The 25,356-nt window shown below is 41.5% G+C and overlaps 1 protein-coding gene across 1 annotated transcript in view; it reads right to left on the reverse strand.

The window, feature by feature from the left end:
• The window catches only part of NRP2 (neuropilin 2), a 354,082-nt gene that overhangs the window by 25,287 nt on the left and 303,439 nt on the right, over positions 1–25,356 (reverse strand). The window lies entirely within an intron of this gene.

Consider the following 25,356-nt stretch of genomic DNA (forward strand, 5'->3'; position numbering starts at 1 on the left):
AACATGGGCTTCTCCTCCTGTGCTGTGCTCAGCAGCTCCATCACCACCAATGCTGTTCCATCAAAGATTGCATTATGGGACTGTCCTCTTCCCACCTCCCTGTTCTCTAGTCTGACTGGGCATGTGCACATGAACTTTGCTTACCACTCAGCTCTTCTGCTCATGAGCCAGGCACGTTTCTCCTCCTTACCCAAAAATAACTTCTCAATGCTCAATCACTAATAGTCCACGTATGATTTGCATGCTATTGGTGTTCATCATTGGGAAGTTATTTTTCAGCGCTGTTCTCTGCAGTATTCTCCTGCACTATAGAGAACAGTACAGAAGTTCTGAGCATCAGCCTGCTAGTGAGCAAATTCCCCTTCTAGTAGCAGCAGGAGATGCCTTAATAAAATTAAACGAACCGCTGTATTTTGAATTAACCTTAATCTTCCTAAGATGGTTTTATAAGCTCTCAAATAGATTATATTGCAGTAGTCAAGAATAGATAAGATTAATGCTTGAACTAATAATCTAAAAGAAGTAGGGTCAAAGTATTTTTTAATGGAACACAATTTCCATAATGCAAAGAAACATTTCTGAACAAGCATATCGGTATGTTAAATGGTAGTCAAGTGTAATTCCTAAAATTTTAAGAGAAGAGATTATTGGATATTCTTGTCCTCTTAAATAAAGAGTTTTATCCGTAATTTTATCGTTCCGATTAGCCAGGAAAAATCTGGTTTTTTTCAGTGTTTAATTTCAATTTAAATTCAATAGTCCATTGTTCGATCCAATTAAGGATAAAAGTGATCTGTTTTTTATTTCAGTAGTAAAAGAAATAACTGGTATCAGTATTGTGATGTTATCAGCATAAATGTAAAAAATTATATTTAAGCTTTGTAAAAGATTGGCCAAGGAAGCAACATAGATGTTAAACAAAGTGGGTGATAATGGTGAACCTTGAGGAACCCAAAAGGGTTACTCCAAGAATTGGAATACTGACCATTGCTAAAGACTTGGGGCTCCTTTTATGAAGCCACGTTAGCGGTTTAACGTGCGTAATAGCGCACGCTAAACTGCCGGCCGCACTAGCCGCTACTGCCTCCTCTTGAGCAGGAGGTAGTTTTTCGGCTAGCGTGGGGGTTAGCGCGTGATAAAAAGTCACGTGCAATAAAGCCGCTAACATGGCTTCGTAAAAGGAGCCCTAGATACGATCTTTTTTCCAAGAAACCCTGAAACCAATCTCGGACTTTTCCAGAAATTCCCATAGCATCCAAACAACCCAATAGAATCTCATGGTCCACCAAGTCAAAGGCGTTACTAAGATCAAATTGAAGTATTAGTGCGCTAGTGCCTTGGCTGAATAAGGAATGACTATGATCAAGCAAAGAGGTTACAACTGTTTCTGTACTGAAACCTTGTCTAAAACCAGATTGGTGAATGTGAAGAATATGAAATTGTTCTAGATCAGGGGTAGGGAACTCTGGTCCTCGAGAGCCGTATTTCAGTCGGGTTTTCAAGATTTCCCCAATGAATATGCATTGAAAGCAGTGCATGCAAATAGATCTCATGCATATTCATTGGGAAAATTCTGAAAACCCGACTGGAATACGGCTCTCGAGGACCGGAGTTCCTTACCCCTGTTCTAGATGTTTGACTAATTCTAAGTTGACCAGACCTTCCATTATTTTACAGAACAAGGGTATACTTGCAATGGGTCTGTAATTTGTTTTGGTAGATATAGTTTCTTTATGATTCTTTATAATAGGAGTAATCAAAATATGACCCAATTCATTCAGAAATAGCCCATTTATCAAAGAATAACTAATCCATTTAAACCAATGGTCTCAAATTCAAACCCTTTGCAGGGCCACATTTTGGATTTGTAGGTACTTGGAGGGCTGCAGAAAAAATAGTTAATGTCTTATTAAAGAAATGACAATTTTGTATGAGGTAAAACTCTTTATAGTTTATAAATCTTTCCTTTGAGCTGTCTTAATAATAATATTGTCATTTATAGCTAAAGAGACATATGATCAAGAAACTGTTTTATTTTACTTTTGTGATTATGATAAACATACAGAGGGCCTCAAAATAGTACCTAGCGGGCCGCATGTGGCCCCCAGGCCACGAGTTTGAGACCACTGATTTAAACAGATCTGCCTTAAAGGTAATTGGGGCCTTCTTCATAATTGTCGGAGAACCCATATCTAGTAAACAGCTTGACTTAACATATTTGTTGTACAACTTAATAAATTGTTGCCAATCTGGAATATCATATTCATTCCAGTGCATGTCAGCCCTTACACCTTCTCTCAGCTGCACTGGTGGAAAATGGGGAAGATCATTAGTAGATTGTAAAGTAGCTCTTAAGGTACAAATTTTCTTATTAAAGAATTCTGCTAATATATCAGCAGACGGAGATTTTTCATTGCTTGATTGCTTTATAGAAGCAGTATCAGTTAACGTGTTCACTAATTTACCGTATTTTCACGCATATAACGCACGCGTTATACACGATTTTACAAACCGAGTATAACCATGCGCGTTATATGTGTGATCGCATTATACAAATTTTTTTTTTCAGTGTGATCCGGCATCCCCCCTGCGAACCGGCATCCTCCCCCCCGCTCGCATCACCCCCCCCCCCCCGCGATCCTACATCCCCCCCCAGCACCGCAAAGACATCGGTCGCTTACCCGATTGGGCACCGGCACCAGCACCAATGCACAGGACGTGCCAGTGCCAGTGCCCGAAGATCCTCCCTCGTTAGGCTGGGCTGGGCTGGGCGGTGCGAGGGAGATTCTCCCTCTTCCCTGTGCCGGGCTGGACTGGGCTTTGAGCATTTGCGCATGCTCAAAGCCTTCTGGTCTTGCTCTCTCCGAGAAACCAGAAGGCTTTGAGCATGCGCAAATGCTCAAAGCCCAGTCCAGCCCGGCACAGGGAAGAGGGAGGATCTCCCTCGCACAGCCCAGTCCAGCCCAACGAGGGAGGATCTTTGGGCACTGGCACTGGCACGTCCTGTGCATTGGTGCTGGTGCCGGTGCCCAATCGGGTAAGGGATGTAGGATCGTGGGGGAGGGGGGGTGACGCGAGCGGGGGGAGGATGCCGGTTCACAGGTCAGAAGAGGGAGTAAGGGGAGTGGAGGGAGGAGGTTATAGCAGCATGCGCGGTATACGCGTGTGCGTGCTATATAAAATTTTTTTTACATAAATGGTTTGGACCCGCGCGCTATACGCGTATGCGTGTTATACGCGTATGCGCATTATATGCGTGAAAATACGGTAAATAGTTCTCTACTGTTAAGAACATAAGAACATAAGCAATGCCTCTGCTGGGTCAGACCTGAGGTCCATCATGCCCAGAAGTCTGCTCATGCAGTGGCCCAACAGGTCCAGGACCTGTGCAGTAATCCTCTATTTATACTCTTCTATCCCCTTTTCCAGCAGGAAATTGTCCAATCCTTTCTTAAACCCCAGTACTGTACTCTGCCCTATTACGCCCTCTGGAAGTGCATTCCAGTTGTCCACCACTCGTTGGGTAAAGAAGAACTTCCTAGCATTCGTTTTGGATCTGTCCCCTTTCAACTTTGGTTGTGCCTATCTTTTGTGCATAATAATTGGAGCATTTATCTTTAATAAGATTATTGTAAATTTTATCTCCAATTTTCTTTGTCTTTCTCATTGCCTGTTTTTAACCAGATCCTTTCCAGTTTTCTTAATTTCTGCTTAAAAACCAATAATATCTCCTGCTATTGCTGGAAGTAGAGGTGACTTCTGGTACCATGGGCCAAGAATCAGAGTATTCCAGGGGCAGAACTGTGCAAAGGGATGGGTGAGGATCAGCAGAGGGATGGGTAGAAGCATGGGTAGTCTGGGGAGCATGCCTCAAGTCTCCCACAGAAAAAGCAGGCCTCCTTGGCACTCCATCCGAGATGTTCTCCTTAGGTGTTTGTCACATACAGTTGAAGGCTGCCTCACTCTCTTCATGCATCAAATTCTCAGTACCAGCACTCTTAATCAGATCACTGCTCTGATGAGATAAAAGCTTAAGAAGAGAAAAGCCAGGTGCCCTCACATGTGAATAACTCAAGAATGGTATGTGTGTTACCTTTTACAAATGGATCAAATTATATCATTAACAGCATGAAGAAATATTGGCACATATTAAGAATGATCCCTAATGTCTTTGAAGAATTCCCCAGAATAACTTATAATCGTGGAAAAAATATAGGAGAACGCTTGGCACGTCATCGCTACCACGTGGAGGACAGGGAAACTCAAATTATCCATGGCCATCAGAAATGCCATAAGTGCCAATGGTGCAATACCACAATTGAAGGGCTGGAATGGCAGCCCCCGCAGAAACACACTTGTATCAAGGCTGACACAAATACTTCATGTAAGACACAGAATGTGGTCTATATAATCCAATGTCCATGTGATCTAATCTACGTAGGCAGGACTAGCCGTCAGGTTCACATCCGCCTTAATGAACATAAATCAAGAATAGTGAACAAAGTGATGGAGGCTCCGTTAGTCCAACATTGGGAAACCCATGCTCATGACATCAGAGATATAAAATGGCGTATTATAGCTCATGTAAAAGTTGGGTGGGAGGGTGGAAATTTTAAAAACAGATTAAACTGGCTTGAACAAAAATGGATATATAGTTTGAATACAGTGGAGCCGGGGGGCTTAAATCAAGAGGTAGAATGGAGTTCTTTGATATAATGTAGGTATCCTCTATTCGCTGAAGCAATGACGTCATTCAATAGGGGAGGTATTTATAGCCGACCAAAAGACGCCGCGGCCATCTTGATAAGATCAGAAGCACTTTAGTATCGGGATGGTCAGATAAAATAAAAGGGTGAGCATATGATTATTGTTATCTCATTTTCTATGTCTACCCAAAGAATAAGAAAAATATAAGGGTCATGAGTGAAACTGTCTTCTTTTGTTTGTGCAGGGGACTTAATCTTGAGAAAGCCTTGGGGGCGAAACATGTTGATTTGACAAGTCCCTGACCCGATCACATCAAAGAAAACAACGCATTTTTAAGATAAGTTATTTCACTTTAAAGACTAAAATATTTATGCAAGTATAAAGTATAAGCATGAGCACTTTATAAGAGGAAAAAAAACTTAAAAAAAACAAAAAATTTTTTAAACTGGGCGAATGAAGAAGTTACAGCTACAGACATAGCCAAAAGAGTTCTATATCGCTAAAATAGAAGCGAATAGTTGGAATGTCTGACGCCCTAAAAATAAAAATGAAAATGATAATGAAAAAGACTTTTAGAGATTGAAAAGACATTGACAGCAAGTTATTGGTTGTATATTATAAATCAATGTAAAGAATACTGGCTGATATAGTTACATCTCCTTACGAGAGGCATAGAGGGATATGGGTGACTAAAATTACATCAGGTGTATACCTGACTGGGCCTCCGCGTGTGCGGATCGCCGGACTCGATGGACCATGGGTCTGATCCGGAGATGGCAGTTCTTATGTTCCTTAATGGTGAAACTGAAGTCAGGGGGCCGGCTTGGGGTTAATAGCAAGTAGAAATACACTATTTAATGCACAGAACAATAGCAGAGACCGCCTCATAATATCAATGTAAGACAAGATAAGTAGCACTGTTTAAAGAACAAGTAAATATTTTTTGAAGTAGGAAAGAGGTGGAAAGGGACCCGATGGTGCTATGATGGTCCCGTGACAACCCATGCTGGTGAATTTTATATTTCACCTTGTTTTGAGATTGTGGGTCTTAGCACATCACTTATTTTCAAATAAGTAAAATGAAAAATATATGAGATAATTTATTGAATTTTGAAATGAGATTCTGTAATATTAGTATGAGTTGAGATTTTGAAATCACAGATATTACATGTTCTTTCCCATATCTGTGAAAAAATTAATATACAGGAAACAAGTTTCTTTCAATTGAAAGGAAGCTCTAGAATGAGGAGGCATAGAATGAAGGATGTAAGCTCTTTTGAGCAGGGACCATCTCTTGTGTGTTTGTTGTATAGCACTCTGTGCATCTGGTAGTGCTTTGTAAAAATAATATAGTAGTAATATTAGTAGAAGGTGAAAGGATAGACTCAAAAGTAACCTCAGAAAATACTTTTTCACAAAAAAGGGTTGTGAATGCTTGGAATGGCCTCCTGGTGGAGACAAAATTATATCTGAGTTCAAGAAAGCTTGGGACAAGTACATTGTATCTCTAAGGGAGAGGAAGGGATAGTAGATAGGCAGACTGGATAGGCCATATGGTCTTTATCTGCCTTCATTTTTCTCCGTTTCTATGTGCAGTCTGAATACCTGAGTGTTTTTCTTGACTCTAGGTTATCTTTCCAAGCTCTAATCTCATATAGGACATAATTAAGTTCGATTTCCTGGCCTTATGCAAACTGCATCACTTACGAAAGCTGCTTGACTTTTCAGCATCTCATACCCTTATAAATACATTCTTAACATCTCTCTTGGATTTAACTTTTTGTGAACATAAAGATGATCCTCAGTGCCGCAAAAGGTAGAAATGCAAGGAACCTCATTTATCTGATTCAATCAAGGGTGGATTTCCCTGATGTATATTTAGTAAGTCAAGTGCTACTGGGAGTCAAGACTAGGGCTTGGAAGGCTGTGCTGCTGCTGCCAGGTCCATGCAAGAATTAAGCTATATCTGAATACAGTTGTTCGTATGCTTTTTCATAAGACCTGCTATGACCATGTTACTCCCCTGTTAAAGACTCTCCCAAGAGCTCCTGTGCTGTGAATGCCTTGTCAAGAAGAGGTAAGTCAGATGAAGAAACCGTCGGATGAGGCATGGTTAGGAAGGAATCTGCCAAGGAGGTCGAGTAAGAGGAATCAGATGAATATAATGACTGATAGAAGGAGAGGAATTGAGATGATACCATAGGATGCACTTCACATTTGTTAATGACATTGTTATAATGTGCTCCTTGTTGGAGCACGCATATTGTTGGCTTTGTATTTCATCTTTTATAAAATCAATAAAACTTTTTGAACTAAAAAAAAAAAAAAGACTCTCCATTGGTTGCCTGTGCAGGCTAGTTTAATGTACTATGCTAGTTTTTAAGATTAGGAATGGTTTATGTAGTGATTATTTATTGCCACTGATAACATCAAAATTCACTAAACTTTCCACCACATCTATACACGTCAATATGATTCAGTATCTTTTCTTTTCTAATGCATAATTAGCTTCTTTTAAGAAATCTTTTGTCTTTTTTGTAGTTCCACAATGGAATGCTCTTCCTCCTCAGATTCAATCTGAAATTGACTATCTGGAAATTTCATAAACTACATAATACTTGGCTGTTTAACAAATACTATGGTTGATTTTATAATTTTATTGTTCTGTAATTTGAATTTATTTTTATAACTTTTTTTTACATTTCGTTCTCATGTTTAACATCAAGGAATATTGTTTTGTTTCCCTTATTCTGACTTATTGTAAACCATTCTAAGCCTTTAGTTTGACACAGTATATAAAATCAGCTATATTATGTTACGAAAAATAAGCCAGGGACCTCCGAGCTGCTGCAGGGCTCAAAGCTCTGCTGCATGAAACCCTCTGGAGAGAGATTTTGAACGCGACAGGATTTGTTTATTGAAGGCATTATGATAGTTGAGTTAGTTCACTGGCAAACAGGGAAAATGGTAAATTACATTCTAAAACCTCAGTATGGAGCTGGAGGGAAGAGTCACTGCAAATTATTGAACTTACTGTAAAAAGAGGGAACACTAACTGTGATCATTTCTACATGTAAAATTATTATATCTGCTAAAGGTAAAGAATTTACAGGGGTGGGCAATCACGGTTTTCAAGATTTCCACAATGAATATGCACAAGATTAATTTGAATAGACTATTTCTATTGTATGCAAATCAATATCATGCATATTCATTGTGGAAATCTTGAAAACCCAACTGAGTTGCGGCCCTTGAGGACCGTGATTGCCCACCCCTAAATTAGAATATGTTTAATGAAAGGCATATATTGTGCAGGAGTAACAAAAGCTATTTTGGGTAATCGCACAAATGCCTCACCCTGAAAGATAATTAGGGCAGCTGAGGTGGCCCTAGATGATCTGTGTGATTTTTGGGGAGATGGAAAGAGAACATATGAACATAAGAATTGCCGCCGTTGGGTCAGTCCAGTGGTCCATCATGCCCAGCAATCCGCTCATACGGCAGCCCTCTGGTCACAGACCAGTGCCCTAACTAAGACTAGCCCTACCAGCGTATATTATTGTTCACCAGGAACTTGTCTAACTTTGTCTTGAATCCCTGGAGGGTGTTTTCCCCTATGACAGACTCCAGAAGAGCATTCCAGTTTTCTACCACTCTCTGGGTGAAGAAGAACTTCCTTACGTTTGTACGGAATCTATCCCCTTTCAATTTTAGAGAGTGCCCTCTCGTTCTCCCTACCTTGGAGAGGGTGAACAACCTGTCCTTATCTACTAAGTCTATCCCCTTCTGTACCTTGAATGTTTCGATCATGTCCCCTCTCAATCTCCTCTGTTCGAGGGAGAAGAGGCCCAGTTTCTCTAATCTTTCGCTGTACGGCAGCTCCTCCAACCCCTTAACCATCTTAGTTGCTCTTCTTTGGACCCTTTCGAGTAGTACCGTGTCCTTCTTCATGTACGGCGACCAGTGCTGTACGCAGTACTCCAGGTGAGGGCGCACCATGGCCTGGTAAAGCGGCATGATAACCTTCTCCGATCTGTTCGTGATCCCCTTCTTTATCATCCCTAGCATTCTGTTTTCCCTTTTCGCCGCCGCTGCACATTGCGTGGACAGCTTCATCGACTTGTCGATCAGAACTCCCAAGTCCCTTTCCTGGGAGGTCTCTCCAAGTACCACCCCAGACATCCTGTATTCGCGCATGAGATTGTAAAGAAAAATAGGAGCGGGGTTCAGTTGGAAAGCTGCAATTAAATGTCTTAGCCTACAAAGAGTTAGAATTCAAAGGGATCTAGACAAGAAAATTCTCTCTCTCTCTCTCTCTCTCTTTCTCTCTCTCTCTCTGTCTGAGAGGAGGGGGTTTCCTCAGTGCTACAAAGGCCTCTGTTAAAGGACTTGGCTAAAAGAGGAACCAGATTCTCAAGGAGCTAACATTAGAGGGGTTCCTCAATGCTGGAAAGGCCACAGTTACAGAACTTGGCCAAAAGAGGGCTGAGGTTCTAAAGGAGTTAATACAGTGTGATTCCTCTGTGCTGGGAAACCTGTTCGTGCAGGTCACAGTTGACAGAGAACTGAAATCCTACGAGAGCTAAACTCACAATGATGTTTATTTGGATTTTCCTGGGTTGAAAGAAGGGAAATCTCATCTACTTTCTACCTTGCGTGAGGGCACCAGGCACCACAAACTTTAGGGACCAGCAGAGGTTGCCCAGAAGGAGACTTCTGCCAGGTTGGGTCCTTGAGAATGACATGGTGACAGAATTTGTCACCGTCTCTGACCCTATGGGAAACCATCTTCATGTCATTCTTTAAGGAGAGAGGGAAAAATCAGAGTACGAATGGGCACAGCCACTGACCCTCAAGCCTTGCATTGAAGAATGCTGGTGTAGAAGGACTGAGGTTGAGATAAATACTAAAGAATGACATGGGGAGTTTTCCCGCAGTTATCTGCAGAGATGGTGACAAATTTTGTTACATGCATTTCTATCTCTTCTTATAGGCCCACCATTAGGGAGTGGCATCCAAATCAATTTCCCTGGAACTCCTTACAAAAGGGGTACAAGCCAGGTTCAATCTCAAGGTTATATAGCCTGAAGGTGGATTTTAAAACCCACTCTCCAGTTTCTGTCCTGGACCCCTGAATGTCTAACACTGCTCCTGCTCTCATGGGAAGGCTGTGCCAAAGGAGAAGTAGAAATACTGAAGGGCCTTGAGCCCTAAATGGCTCAGAGGCCTGGTGCTTATTTTTTTAATTGCTGCAAAACTGGGCTGGGTTGCAGGGATCCATCTCGTAGACAGTGTTGGTGAGGTAAGGAGATGGAGTGGCTAAAAAAAATTTGCTGTGCCAGTATTTTGGTACAATCCATCCTTTGAGTCAATTAACAAGAATCAAAAGTCTCCCGCTTTCACCTACTCATCATGCCTGAGACTGCCAGTCCTGAAGAGCTTAAAAAGTTCCTAGTTATTAGAAAAAATTATGTGAAAATATGTGGTAATCTCTAACTGCTTTGAAAGACCCTTAGAATAATAAGGCCTTCTGTATTTGCAACCTAATGTTATCTTCTGGAAGAAACAGTAAAGCTTTTGCTATGCCAGTGATTCCCAAATCTGTCCAGGTAGCCTTTCAGGATATCCACAAGGAATCTGCATGAGATAAATCGACAGGCACTGCCTTCACTGCTATAAACTCTGTGGTTTTCTTGAAAGGGACAGCCTGGCACTATTGCCAGATAGTATATTTTCAGCATGGGATTGGTGTATCCCAGCTGGGGTTGAGCTGGTCCCGGCCAGAAGATACCTAGAAGGCTCTACAGGGGTTCAAACTACTTTAAAGGGTGACACTAAGGGCTCCTTTTACTAAGGTGCACTAGCGTTTTTAACATGCGTAAACCATACGCTAAATGAAAAATACTAACGCAAGCTCTATGGAGGCATTAGTGTTTAGCGTGCCTTAGTAAAAGGAGCCCTAAGTTGGAAGCTTTGCTGTTTTAAATCACAGTGAGGCTTAGACTTGAGGGCGTCTGTGTACTAGGCATTCTCTCCATAGACACATGGAAGGTAAATTATTACCAGGTTACCTAAGCTGTAAAGACACAGAGGCACAGGTGTTAAACTTATGTACCTTTATAAAATACCCCTCTCTTTCTGTGAAGCAGATGCAGGCATTTACCCCTGCTCTGAGTCAGGCAGAAATGGTATGCCTATGTTTGCATATTTTAGTATACAGAAACATAATGGCAGATAAAGGCCAAATGGCCCATCCAGTCTAACCATCCACAATAGCCATTATCTCTTCCTCTCTCTAAGAGATCCCACGCATTCTTGAATTCAGACACAATTTCTATCTCCACCATCTCTTCTGGGAGACTGTTCCACACATCTACCATCCTTTCTGTAAAAAAGTAATTCCTTAGATTACTCCGGAGCCTATCACCTTTTAACTTCATCCTATGCCCTCTCATTCCAGAGTTTCCTTTCAAATGAAAGAGACTCAACTCATGTACATTTACATTACGTAGGTATTTAAATGTCTCTATCACATCTCCCCTCTCCCACCTTTCCTCCAAAGTATACAGATTGAGATCTTTAAGTCCGTCCCCATACGCCTTATGATGAAGACCACGCACCATTTTAGTAGCCTTCCTCTGGACCGACTCCATCCTCTTTATATCTTTTTGAAGGTGCAGGCTCCAGAATTGTTAGTTTGTAAAACTATACTATATGTTTACATATACTATATGTTTACATACATGTTTACATATACTATATGTTTACATGTATACATAAAATTCTACATATGCATAAGGCAATTCTACAACCTGGGCGCTCACAGTTATGTTCGTAAATGTTTAGAATACTAGCATATATTCATGGATAGGCCAACATGTCACCTAATTACTATTCTGCAAATATATGCTTACTTTACATAGCACCTATTTGCAAGGGGGCATGCACAGAGGCAGAGCTTGGGCAGGACACAAGCAGGCCTCCCACATATGTGCTAACTTAAAGAATATAACATAACAATCCACTTATATACTGTTATATCTTTCAGTTCTAACGTACATGCACAGTGACTACAACGCACATATTAAAATTTATCAAATAAATAGGTCTTCAACATCTTTCTAAAAACCTGATAAGAATGAGAACCTGATTCTAACTTACTGAAACTCTTATCCCAGCATGCCGTTAGTAGGCTAATACTCTCTGAAAGTAACACTTATAAGTACAGCCTTTCACTGTGGGAAAGAAAATATAATATTCTTACGCAAAGATAGTTTTCCATCTGCAAAATTGAAATGGCCAACAAGATAAGTTGGCACCAAGCCATAAAATGTTTTATAACAGAATCAAGCCATTTTGAAAAGTATCCTTGATTCAACTGGAAGCCAGTGCAGTATTTGATAGCAGGGCAGGATTAACCAATAGGCCAAGTAGGCACGTGCCTAGGGCACGAAATGGTCAGGGGGGCCTGATGAAGGAGGGCATCAACATTGTTTTTTCCAAACGGCGATAGGCCCCTCTAGCATCGATCGGCAATGTGGGCCCCCCCAATCAGCAACGTAGGCCCCACCCCAATTGGCAACGCAGCCCCCCTCATCGGCGGAAAGTAAGACAAGCAAGCAACGCTGGTAAGAAAGGCAACGGGAACTGTAATTGTGCAAGCGGTGCTGCTTGCCCAAAGCTTCCCTCTGACGCAGCTTCCTGTTTCTGCCTGGGCGCATGGTGGGGCGGGGTGGGGCAGGGGGCCCAATGTACTTGTGTGCCTAGGGGCCCTCAATGAATTAATCCTGCCCTGTTTGATAGTACTTAGTCACATGATCAAATTTTTTCAGATTAAAGGTCAATCACACTGCCGTATTCTGGATGAGCTGCATTCTTTTCAAATTCTTTTTAGGCAAAACTAGATAAATAATATTGCAATAGTCTAAGAGACTGAGGATCAGTGATTGTACCAGAAGTCTAAATGCTGAAAAATTGAAATAAGATTTAATTGGCCGAAGTTTCCAAATATGAAATAACTTTTCTTAACTAAAGTGTCAATTTGTGCGGCAAAAGTCAGATTACGATCTAAAAGGATGCCCAGCCTGTGTGAATCTTGGGGGGAGGAATTGATCCTGTGCTTCTTATCTAACGAAGGCGCCTCTGTTTCATGGCTTGAGCGAGAGTCTATACAGAAAGGCTATTCATCTAAGTTATGTTTCTGGATTGGTCTGGAGAGGTCATCTGATGAACCAAGTGGAATGTGCCTAATTATTAATTTAGTCTGTGTTAGGATGTAAGGGAGCTCGCATCTTATCATAGGTGTTTTCTGCACATCTTCTATAATAATTAAGACCTGGAAAGTTACCTCTTGTGACTCTGCCTGAGAGAGAACCGGACTTTTAAACAGATCTGGATTCCATCACATAAAGGAAACCTTTGCTGCTAACCTAATTTACAGCTGTTCCAGTGACTAACAGACTCTTGTGCCTGTACCAAGAGAATTCTTATCTTCAGTGCTGAGTAGAAGACGTCTTCCCTTTCACCTGACCTAATTGGATGGTGAGAATAAGGAATTTATCTATCTTATCAGCTGAGGTTAGATAAAAGAATTCTATTGTGGTTCGGGATAAGGAGATGTAAAGTTACTCGGGGTGATAAGCTATATTTTTAGTTGCTGCTATTCAGGAATTATTATTATAAGGAATTATTTAGAGTGTAAGAATTAGTTTTACTCATTTATCTAACAAGTGTGGTGTGATAATTATGTACTGAGTTTCATATATGTATTTGGATAGTTTGTGAACAATAATCATTATTTGCTATTTGCTTATGAATTATATTTTTATATTTCTAATAAAGTATTTCTCATAGCCTGGGTCTCTGTGTCGTGTAAGTAGGCAAAGCTTGCGAACCTGGATGAGATATTATGTTCTTCCCTAGAAAACTAACAGGCACATATTTGTTTATGTAACTGATTAGTCAACCATAAAATCTTACTACAGAAGGAAGGTGTTGATGCCCCTGTACAAGTCATTGGTAAGGCCCCATTTGGAGTATTGTGTTCAGTTTTGGAGACCGTATCTGGCGAAGGATGTAAGAAGACTTGAAGCGGTCCAGACGAGGGCAATGAAAATGATAGGAGGCTTGCGCCAGAAGACGAATGAGGAGAGACTGGAAGCCCTGAATATGTATGCCCTAGAGCAGTGGTCTCAAACTCAAACCCTAAGTAGGGCCACATTTTAGATTTGTAGGTACTTGGAGGGTCTCAAAAAAAAAAAAAAAAAAGCTAATATCTTATTAAAGAAATGACAATTTTGCATGAGGTAAAACTCATTATAGTTTATAAATCTTTCCTTTTAGCTAAGTCTTAATAATAGTATTGTCATTTATAGCTATATGATCAAGAAACTGTTTTATTTTACTTTTGTGATTATGATAAACATACCAAGGGCCTCAAAATAGTACCTGGCAGGCCGCATGTGGCCCCCGGGCTGCATGTTTGAGACCACTGCCCTAGAGGAAAGGAGGGACAGGGGAGATATGATTCAGACTTTCAAATACTTGAAGGATATTAACGTAGAACAAAATATTTTCCAGAGAAAGGAAAATGGTAAAACCAGAGGACATAATTTGAGGTTGAGGGGTGGTAGATTCAAGAGCAATGTTAGGAAATTCTACTTTACGTAGAGGGTGGTGGATGCCTGGAATGCGCTCCCGAGAGAGGTGGTGGAGAGGAAAACGGTGACTGAGTTCAAAGAAGCGTGGGATGAACACAGAGGATCTAGAATCAGAAAATAATATTAAATATTGAACTAAGGCCAGTACTGGGCAGACTTGCACGGTCTGTGTCTGTATATGGCCGTTTGGGGGAGGATGGGCTGGAGAGGGCTTCAATGGCTAGGAGGGTTTAGATGGGCTAGAGTAGGTTTTAACAGAGATTTTGGCAGTTGGAACCCAAGCACAGTACCGAGTAGAGCTTTGGATTCTTGCCCAGAAATAGCTGAGAAGAAAAAATTAAAAAAATTTAAATTGAATCAGGTTGGGCAGACTGGATGGACCATTTGGGTCCTTATCTGCCGCTGTCTACTATGTTACTATGTATGTTACTATGTTAGCCTCTCCTATGGGCGTATCCCTTTTTGGGTTGTGCGCTATGGGATTTAGATGCCCAGCGTTATAGAATAGCTCACAACTAGATGTACATACAAATCCTAATTGGTGCCAATTAAAACCAATAATTTCTGGTTAGCATCCAATTATTGATGGTTAACAGTTCGTTAGCCAATTAAGTTATACGTACATCTTGGCGCCATATATAGAAATATAGGCGCCAGATATAGAGAAATCGGGGATTAGTGTGCAAAGTTGTGCAAAGTTATAGAACAGTGCCAGTTACATGCATAACATAATTTAATAATTAGATACTAACAACCAATTGTTGGCTATGATTAGTGTTTACTGGTGCTAATTGGCACAAGTATCCATTAGTCAGGATTCTAGAAATGAGGTGAGTAACTGTGAGGGGGCAAAGACATGGGAGCGGCATGGGTGGGTCAAGAATCCGAGCACATGTGGAGCAGAAATAATTAACCCTTTTTATAGATTAGTGCTTAAAGCTGAGAGGTTGAAATAGGAGTGACTATTAGGGGACTAAGCAATTAGTAATTCATGGGGTATCCACAGTGCTCACGCAAGTGCGCACACACATACACACCTACTTCTCCCTAATATTATTTTAATGTTGTCTAAGTTGCTGCTTGTGTCATGCTAAATGCAGAATTCTGCCGAGTCGTTCTGCTTCTCCCTAGAGAAGGCTTATAGATGATATATCCCATCTCCAGGGCTTTCCCAGAGTGAGACGTATTCTATAATCACATTTAGCAATTTAGCACTTAGCAACTTTGGCAAAATCCCACAACAGTCATCACAACCGGCTCAGCTGTGCGAACCCTAACAAGGAATTACAAAACTAAAAGCCTGCATTAAATCAGCCAAGGATAAAAAAAAAGAAAAAAGCCCTCTTAAGAAAATGTGTCAAGACATGAAATAACAATATGTCTAAGTGTCTACAAAATCATCGCTCCAACAAGCCAGAAAAGAAAACAGATTTTTTGTATAAAAATATCATTTTATTACATTCCACACAAGTACAGTTTCAAATTAAGTCTCAGATCTCCACAAGCTATTTTCACACACAGGCAGCCGGGTGAGGACTGGAGATGTCACACTTACAAAATGAAAGGGTGCAAAAAAACCAAACAAACTTTATCTCTCTCTCTTTGGTGATTTTAACATCCTTTTTTTTTTTTAATATGTGTTTAAAGAAACCTCTAAATGATTTCCAGATGTTTCTCCCATTCTTTCGTTACTGGGATGCCATGCATAATGCACACAGTCAGTAGATGAACAAATGTTGACTGCTGTTGGTGATCTTTATGGATTTTTGCTTTAAGGGCTCTCTTAGAACAACTAATATTTGCTATTCTATCAGCTGGAAAGAACAGAGCCCCTGAGCCTAAATAAAGAAAGAGCAGGGCCAGTGTCTTATTATACATCCCCAAACATCAACTTGCATGTCTCAGCTCTACTGTATAAATCCCTCTGGTTTTTATTTCATAAGATGTCAGTGTGTTCTTCTGGAGTAACCTGTGGTTCAAGTAAAGCTACTTTGCCAAAACTGATAAAACAGCAATGAGAAACTCTGGGTTACAAGACAGGTCCTGCAGCAAAATGCATAAACATAAGCTTGGCCAGGGCTCACTGGGAACCACCTCAAGCAGGTCAGGCCAGCCATCTTAATTCACTTTGTATGTTTGCACTATGCTCTTGAGAGCAAATGTAGGCCCTCTTTTACAAAGTCAATTAGTGCGACGGTTGCAGTAATTGCACTGAAGCCCATTGGGAATTAAGGGGCTTCGGCGCTGTTGCTGTGTGGCTTTGTAAAAGAGGTTATGAAATGATTGCCGAGGGATTTGACTTTTTATGTGCTCCCCCTTCAGGAATGCAAACTTGGAACACACACAAGGGTAAACTTTTAATAGTATTTTTGCATCTGAACTTTCACATGCTTAAAGGTGCTTAAAAATAAGCACTGCAAAAAAATTGGTGCTAAGCACTATTCTAAAAAGCGCTCTGGAATGAGTGCCCTTCCCACATCTAAAGTTCAGTGCTGATATTTACGCCAGCTGAAACCTTGTGTAAATACCAGCACTGAACTCATTGCATTTCAGAGCGTAAATGGCACTATTCCTTAAAACTGTTCAAATCTGACCCGTCCATGTCCCTCCTCTGACCACACTTCCTTTTGAATTGCATGCCATAGGAATTAGGTGCCTGGTATTATAGAATAGCGTGCAGGCAAATGCACACGCAAACCTAAGTTAATGTCAATTAACTTCCATAAGTGATTATAATGGCCAATTAACTTCTACATAATGGTTCATTAACCAATTTAGTTGCAAGCGCTTCTTGGATTTGCACTATTTTACCACCAAATATGGAATCTGGGGAAAGAATTGTCTCTTATAAAATTACCCCATGCATTACATAAATGTAGCTACACATACTGGCAAGATGGCATGTGCTTTTCAGTCACCCATGTGTAGGCTCCTAGGGGCATTGTTTAAGTGGTACACAGGTAGAGTCATGAATAGGTAAGTTGTATATTAAATATGTGCATACATGCCTACATTTACACTTACTCTTGAGTATGTGCAAATGAGCGTGGGTCCATTTTGGTCATGATTTCTGCAGGCTGAGTAAGGCAATTTTACGTATTATAAGGACACATATGTGGCTATGTGTCTTTATGAAAAAATTAAAAATATATACATTCTTACTCTCTTAACTTAGGTGCCCTGCTATAAAATCACTTTCTTAATGTACACATGGTTTTCAAGCATTTCCTAAGTCCTCTGAAACTCTGATCTACAAATTAAGGGCTCCGCTTATCAAGCTGTTTTAAGTAAATGCTCCACGCTCATCTAGCGTGTCTGCACCAGCCCACACTAAAAACCTCTAGCACAGCTTGATAAGAGGGGGGGGGGGTAAAATAGATATTTATGTTAATAGTTTGGAGTATCATTACAGTTGCAAGCAGAATACTGCCGCTAAATTGATTTTCGGGAAACGCAAGTTCGATCATGTGACACCGTTGCTTCATAATCTTCATTGGCTTCCTGTTTATTTTAGAGTTCAGTTTAAATATGCTTGTGTCATTTTTAAAATTCTATATGGTATCTTCATTCCCTTAATTCCTTTATCCTGGAATCTTTATAGATTCTCTTTTGCTAGGGGTGACCAACAACTTAAACTATCTTTTCTTTCCAGAAAAGGGATCAAAGGAGTTAAGACCTTTGGTCAATCTCTGATCTTTAAGTTTTCCCAACTTTGGAATGATCTTCCATTTCTTTTGAGAAGCTCCGGTTCCCTTTCATTTTTCCACAAGTCTTTGAAAACTATTTTATTCACTAAGGGGCTCATAATCGAAAGAGAAAAACTTCCAAAAGCCGGCCTAAGTCGGCACTTAGACGAACATTTCCCAAATATGTCCAAGTGTTGATAATAAAAACGGGTTTTGGATGTATTTCTAAATGACCGAGGCCTTCATAGTGCTGCTGAACGACCAAAGCTAAACGGGGTGTTTTGGGAGGAGTGTCGAGGACAGGAGTTGGGCGGGACGTGGGCCAGCTTAGACTTAGTGGTACACCATGTATAACTGAAAGTTATACAGGCAGCATCGACGGAACTTTGACATTGTGACTTAGACCAGTGTTCTTCAACCATCGATCCATGGACCGGTGCCGGTCCACAGAACTTTTCTGCTGGTCCACAGGGCCAGCATGTACATCAGGCCCAAAACAGTGTTCTTCAACCGCCGGTCCACGGTGCGATCGATGTGGCGTTATCTTTGAGCCAGCTCCCTCTTCCTCACTGATTGAGTGCACAAAGCCACGGGCAGTGGCTCCTACGCGCATCCTGCGCCTGAACTGGAAGCCTTCTCTCTGACGTTGCAACGTCAGAGGGAAGGCTTCCAGATGAGGCACGGGATGTGCAAGGAGCTGCTGCCCGCAGCTTTGTGCACTGCGTCAGTGAGGAAGAGGGAGCCGGCCTGAAGATAATACCGGGGGCGGCATAAAATGGCCAGGCGGGAGCAGGCCAGAAGGTAAGGCATAGCATGGAGGGAGGGAGATAACAAAGGTAGGGGGGAATGATTTTATTTTTGAATTTAGTGATTGTATTATGTCAATTTTGAGAATTTACATCTGCTGTCAGTGTGCTTTATAGTTTAATTTTGTGGTTAACCATTATGTGTTGTTAATAAGATTATATTGTGTATCTGTGAAAAATGAATGGAAAAAAATAGTGTTACAATTAGTACTATTATGGGGCAGGGTCGGGGGTGGAGATTGGGTAGAGATGGGTGGGGTCTGGCCCATAACTTAGCCCAGTGTTCTTCAACCGCCGGTCCACGGACCGATGCCAGTCCACAGAATAATTATTTTATTTTTGCCGGTCCATAGGTGTAAAAAGGTTGAAAAACACTGACTTAGGCCATGTAAAACATGATCTAAGTCACAAAAACCCACTTAAAGTCACCAGATAAGCACTACAAACACATAAAACAGACTCCCACACACTACCCCAGTGATCACCGACACTCCCACCCCCATAAAAATATTAATCACACCTTTAAAATTCAGCCTCCAGACCATCATCATTTGGCAGCCTGGCATAGGAAAACCTAGTCGTCCAGCACAGAGGCGGCTTAAGCCGTCTTGAGGGTGGGTTAGGGACTCATGGAGAGGAGGACCCATGCCCATAAGCCCCTGTAATCACTGCATTGATACTTAAACATGTGCACTGCCCTATACACTCCCTTCCAAACCCTTTTTTACTGGCAAATAAGTGGCTCCTGCAGCCATAAGGGCTATTAGGGTGGTAGATAAATGGGTCTAGTGGATTCTGGAGGTGGTTTGGGGGGTTCACCATGACCTATAAGGGAGCTGTAGTGAGGAGAAGACATGGCACCCTTTTTGTGAAGTTCACAGCAGTGCTCTGTAAAGTACCCCACTATTTAGGTGCCATGATGGGTGTTCAGTCCATCACTTTGCAGACCCCTCCCACGTCCAACAGGGCTTGTTCTAGGCATTTTTGACTTGGATGAAAAGTTGGACGAAAATGTGGTATAAAGATGGACGCTTTAGTGACTTGGATGATCAGATCGGCAGGATAGTTAAGACGATTTTTGAAAGAAAAAAAAATTTTGGACATATTTTTTGAAAATGTGTCCTAGGCTGATTTTTACTTTATACAACTTGCGACTTAGACGAAAACAAACTTAGATGTCCCTTTCGATTCGAGATGTCCCTCTCTAAGAATTTTGGAAATTAATCTCTTTTGATATCTTTTCTTTTATAGCTCTCATTTGTTCAAGTACATTATTGTAAACCGAGTCGAGCTTTCCTAGATTGAAGTCTCGGTATATAAAACCAAATATTAGATTAGATTAGATTAGAACATAGGCTACTGTTAAGATGTGCTATTTTCACACAGGCCCCATGTTATGCAATGAGACCTAGTTACACCAGCCTAGTGGTTACAACCCTGAGGTTGTGAGTTTGATCCCAGCCAGCTCCTTGTGGCTTTGCGCAAGTCACTTCATCCCTCCATTGCCCCGGGTACCACAGTTAGATTGTAAGCCTGCCGGGACAGATAGGGAAAATACTTACGAATACCTGATTACTATTCAATGTATTGTAAACAGCTTTGGATGAATCTCTTCATGAAAAGTGGTAATAGTAAAATAACACATCTTTACAGTTGCCCACTTTTCACCCTAAACATAGTTAATATGAAATTATTTCTGCTCTGACACAGAAATAAAATCATTCTTTCTTTACTAATTTTTTTATACACTGTAGAGCCCTATATACTGTAACATGGCTCAATATAACATGTGATTGCTTATAATACAGTCAAGAATTGGACCACTTTTTTTGTTATTACATATTATATAGACCTGATATATCCCCTCCTTTACTAATGGGTTTTAACGCTGGCAGCAGCGGTAACTGCGCCGACGCTCATAGAATTACGATAAACGTCAGAGCAGTTACTTCTGCTGCCGGTGCTAAAACCCGCGCTACGCATTAGTAAAGGAGGGGAATAATGTGGATTCATTTATAACCCAGTCAAATATCTTGAACCCCCAACATCCACTGATGTGAACTAACATGGATGTTGGGTCCAAGGTATTTGACTGGGTTATAAATGAATCCTCATGATATCAGATAACAATGTATGTTAAGGCTCACATTTTAATCTTTCTAGACTAGCAATCCTCACTGTTTGTCACTCGATCAAGTCTAACGGGTATGTCTATTAAAGGATATTAAGCCTTAGGGTTCCTTTAACAAAGGCACGCTAGAGGTTTTAGCGCGTGCAAAATGCCACGTGCGCTAGCTGCTACCGCCTCCTTTTAAGCAGGCATTAGTTTTTCGGCTAGTGCATGCTAATCTTGTGCGTGCGCTAAAAACGCTAGCGCACCTTAGTAAAAGGAGCCCTTAATGTGCACTTACAGGCAAATTCTGTATATAGCGCATAAAGTTGTGTACATATATTGGTATGCGTAGCTGACATACGCTTACAGCTTAATTGATAAGCCTAATCAGCACTGATAATGGGCAATTAACACCTAATTACTGGTGTTAATTGGAGTTAATTGAAAGTTGCAACACAACTTGGTAGGCGTATAGCAAAAGTGTTATGCATCATGTCCAATGCTCGTATCTAAAAGGGGGGCGCGATAGGGGTAGTTCATGGGTGTGGTTTTATGGGCAAAATTTTGCCTATGCGCCGATGTACACACAACTTAGGCACAGACATCTAGGCCAAGTTTTCCTAGGCTTTTAAATGGGTGCGCCTAAAGGTTAAGACGCATATTGGCACATATCAGCACTGAGTGTGATTCTAGAAGGTGTGTATAACTTTTATAGATTCGCACTTAGTGTCAAATAGAGAATGACACGGGGACACATTTTTTTCCCATCGCTGCAGGAACACATTTTCCCGTCTTGTCCCCGTGATTTCTTTTCCTGTCCCTGCCCTGTCCAAGCTCTGTCTTCGTCTGCACAAACCTCAAACACTTTAAAATCATAAGTGTCTGAGGCTTGTGCGGTTAAGGCAGAGCTTACAGGAATGTGGCAACAACAAAACTCATGGGGACGGAATAGGGAAATTGAGTTCCTGTGGGGACAGAGACAAATTTGTCCCCGTGTAATTATCTAGATGTCGCACTAGTTGGCACCAATTTTTTAGGTACAAAGCAAAAAAAAAAAACACAAAAAACCATCCATAACTCAGCATGTGACTATAAAGAACCCCATATAGCTGTATATAAATATGTTCAAGTTCAATTTATTAGATATACTGTCAATATAAAACCAAGGTTAAAATCTAAGCTGTTTACAATAAAAGGATAAAAAAGGGGAGGGGCATTAAAAGAAGCAAACAAACCAGCAATAACAAATACAACTGAAAACAAGAGAAATAAACAGTAAGAAATTAAAATAAAATATTAGGTAAAAAGATCTGAAGGGAAGGAAAAAAAACAAAAGGCAATAATGTGCTCAGAAGTGTTGTTGAAGAGACCAAATGTGGAGTTCTGCCCTGCGTGTATTGTTCAACTACACTTTCCCCTCCGCATTTGCGGTGATAGGGGAACGGTAAGGCAGCAAATAGAGAAAAACCGCAAATAACCTGACCTGTTCCAGTGAAGAAAGTGCAGCTGGGAACAGCGATTTTCTCTGTGCAATACTGGGAGCAGCAATTTCCTGTGATGTAAATTTGGGGGTGGGGCCTTTGATCGAAAAGCTGCGAATAACCGAAACCATGGACCGTGAAACCGCGAATATGCAGTTCTAAATCATTGCACAAATTGCTATGTCCAAATCAGAAAACTCTTTTAGCATTTACAAAATGATGAAACAGTGCACTTCTCTTGTATAACAATTAGAGAATGACATGGGGAAAAAATCTGTCCCTGTCACTACCCCGTCACCGGACCACCGTCCCCTTCTCCGCCCCGTCCCCGTCCCCTTCACCGCCCCATCCCTGTTGTATCCACCCTTCCCTCTCACCACCTCACTGCCCTTCAATGGCCCGAGAATCTCCCTCCCTCCCCCTTACATTCGCGGCGCGTTAGTAAAGAAACTTACTGAAGCCGGTGGAGACTGCCTGCCTGTGCCTGCAACTTCCGGTTGCATCAGAGGAGAAGCTTCTGCCCACACACATTCTACTGCAGGCAGGCAGGCTTCGCCGGCTTCAGTAAGTTTCTGTACTAAAGCACTGCGAAGGTAAGGGGGAGGGAGGGAAGGAGATAGTTTTGGAGATAGGTAGGAAGGGAAGGGGCCACGCGCGATCAGTGACTGCGTGCCTTCCCTCCCTTAACTGCAGGGACAAGGCCATTCACTGCTCCACGGGGCGGTGGATGGCCTTGTCCCCGTGCCTACAGTGAGCACTTTTCACCCCCCACCGTTTCGGCGGGTTACCCTTGGCTACCCACGGCTAGCCGCTGGTAACTGCCACCATGTCATTCTCTAATAACAACTCCTTTAACATACAAGCTTTTGAAATGAGACCACATGTATGCTGAAGGAGTCAAAGCACGGGGGTCTTCTGCAGCAGCTCCGGCAAAACACGTCAAAAATTGACACAGGCGTACATCCAATATCCTATTATAGAGGTGCTCAGAGCTCCCATATTATGGACAAGTTAAACAGTTAGCATGCCAGAGATGTCAGCTTGCTAGCCGAACTGTGCTTCGGTGTCCATTCTCTGCCCCAACCTACTCCCTCCAAATAATTAACAATAAATATTGCATACTTAGTGTGCACAAATGGCAAAACTAACACAAAGGGCCTGAATCTGTATAGGATGCCCGTTCTCAGCAGCTGCCTATGGGAGGGGCCTTAGGTGCCTGGGCCAATCAGAGCCTTAGGCCCCTCTTTGGTGCATCCCAGAATGCATTGGGAAGGGGAAAGTCCACTATTTTGGAAGAGGCGGCCTGCTGGCAGGAGGGACTTGGTAGCCTTCTTGCCTGCCATTTCCTAAAGGTATGGGGAGGGGGATGTTGGGGTATGAGGTAATGTCGGGGCATGTTGGGAAATGTCGGGTGAGTATCAGGTGGGGAGTTTTGGGGAGTGTTGGTTGGGTGTTCGGGATGGTTGGGGGTGTTGGGGAACGTCAGGTGGGTGTTGGGGAGTATTGGGTGGGTGTTAGGAAATGTCGGCGAATGTCAGGTAGGTGTTGGGGAGTGTCTGTGTTCGGGAGATTGACAGGGTTGGCAGCAGGAGGGAGTGGACAACCTTTCTGCCAATTATATATCCCCTTTTTTTTAGATTTTCAAGTTTGCAAATTTTTTTTTTTTCTCTTATCATCCTTATGTTCTAACCCAATCTGATTAACACATTTTTTTTTTTTATTGTATTTTTTCTTATCCCTCCTTTCCTACTGTTCCATGTGTTTGTTACCCCAGTTCGTTTTTTAATTTTTAAGTAATTATTTTTATTTACGATGTATTTGTGATTTAAGAAATCCAATTTTATTTCTTTGTAAAACGCTTTGTATCCCGAAAAGCGTTTAATCAAATAATTTAATAAACTTGAAACTTGAACTTGAAACTTGGATGGGGATGTCAGGAGTGTTGGGGTTCGGGGGATTGACAGGGTTGGAGCAGGAGGAAGTGGGCATTCCTCTTGCTGTGGACGGTGTCGGAGGCAGCAGCAGGAGGGAGTTGGCATCCTTCCTGCCGGCTGACTTCACGGGGTGGGGGCAGATCCCTGCCATGGCCGCTCAGCTGATCATGGCAGTGAGACCAGCTTTTTGTTGGCCTACATTTCAAGTGCCTATTGCGGCTCTACAGATATGCCTAGGGCTTCTTAAGCTCGCCCAAGGTTACTTCTGGGCGAAACCAAGCCCACACCCAGTTTTGGGCGAGCTTAAGCATCCCTACTCATCTCCCTCAACTGTGACAGATTGCTACAGTATAGGTGGCCTGTCTCGGGGTGTTTAAAAAAAAAAAAAAAGTGCATCCTGCTTGGCAGGTTAGACCGGTAGGATGCCTACCACTGCCTACGGTCAGGACACCGTTAATAGAATTTGGTCCAAAATGTTAGCCATCCTACGTTAGGCCATTTTTTTCTGCATTAAGAGCATGTTAGCACTTAACACATTATAGTAAAAGGGCAACTTATTCGATAATCAAGTTTGTGAGTCATTTTGTTATGTTTCACAATTACCAATTGATATAAATAGAATAGCACAAAGATATGTTTTCTAATATTTTGACTGCATTACCATTGTTATGTCATGAGGACAGTGGGCGTTTTTTTTAAATGTGCATTCAAAATAAGACTTTTGGAAATTGAATGGGCTTCATCGCATTTGCCATGTGAGAATTGCTAGCACAGCATTGTAAATTGAACTCTTGATTTTTTTTCTTACTATATTAGGGTATATGTTTATAAAATAGGAAATGTCAATGGGCGAAGATGAACTATAACAAAGGATCTCACTAACTTAATTACTGGATAAGTGAGTCATTGGAACATATTTAGAATCTATTTCTCTCTTGACACAAATTAGTTTGGAGTAAAAAAAAAAAAA

Source organism: Geotrypetes seraphini, chromosome 5 (assembly GCF_902459505.1).
Source record: "Geotrypetes seraphini chromosome 5, aGeoSer1.1, whole genome shotgun sequence".
Classification (NCBI taxonomy): domain Eukaryota; kingdom Metazoa; phylum Chordata; class Amphibia; order Gymnophiona; family Dermophiidae; genus Geotrypetes; species Geotrypetes seraphini.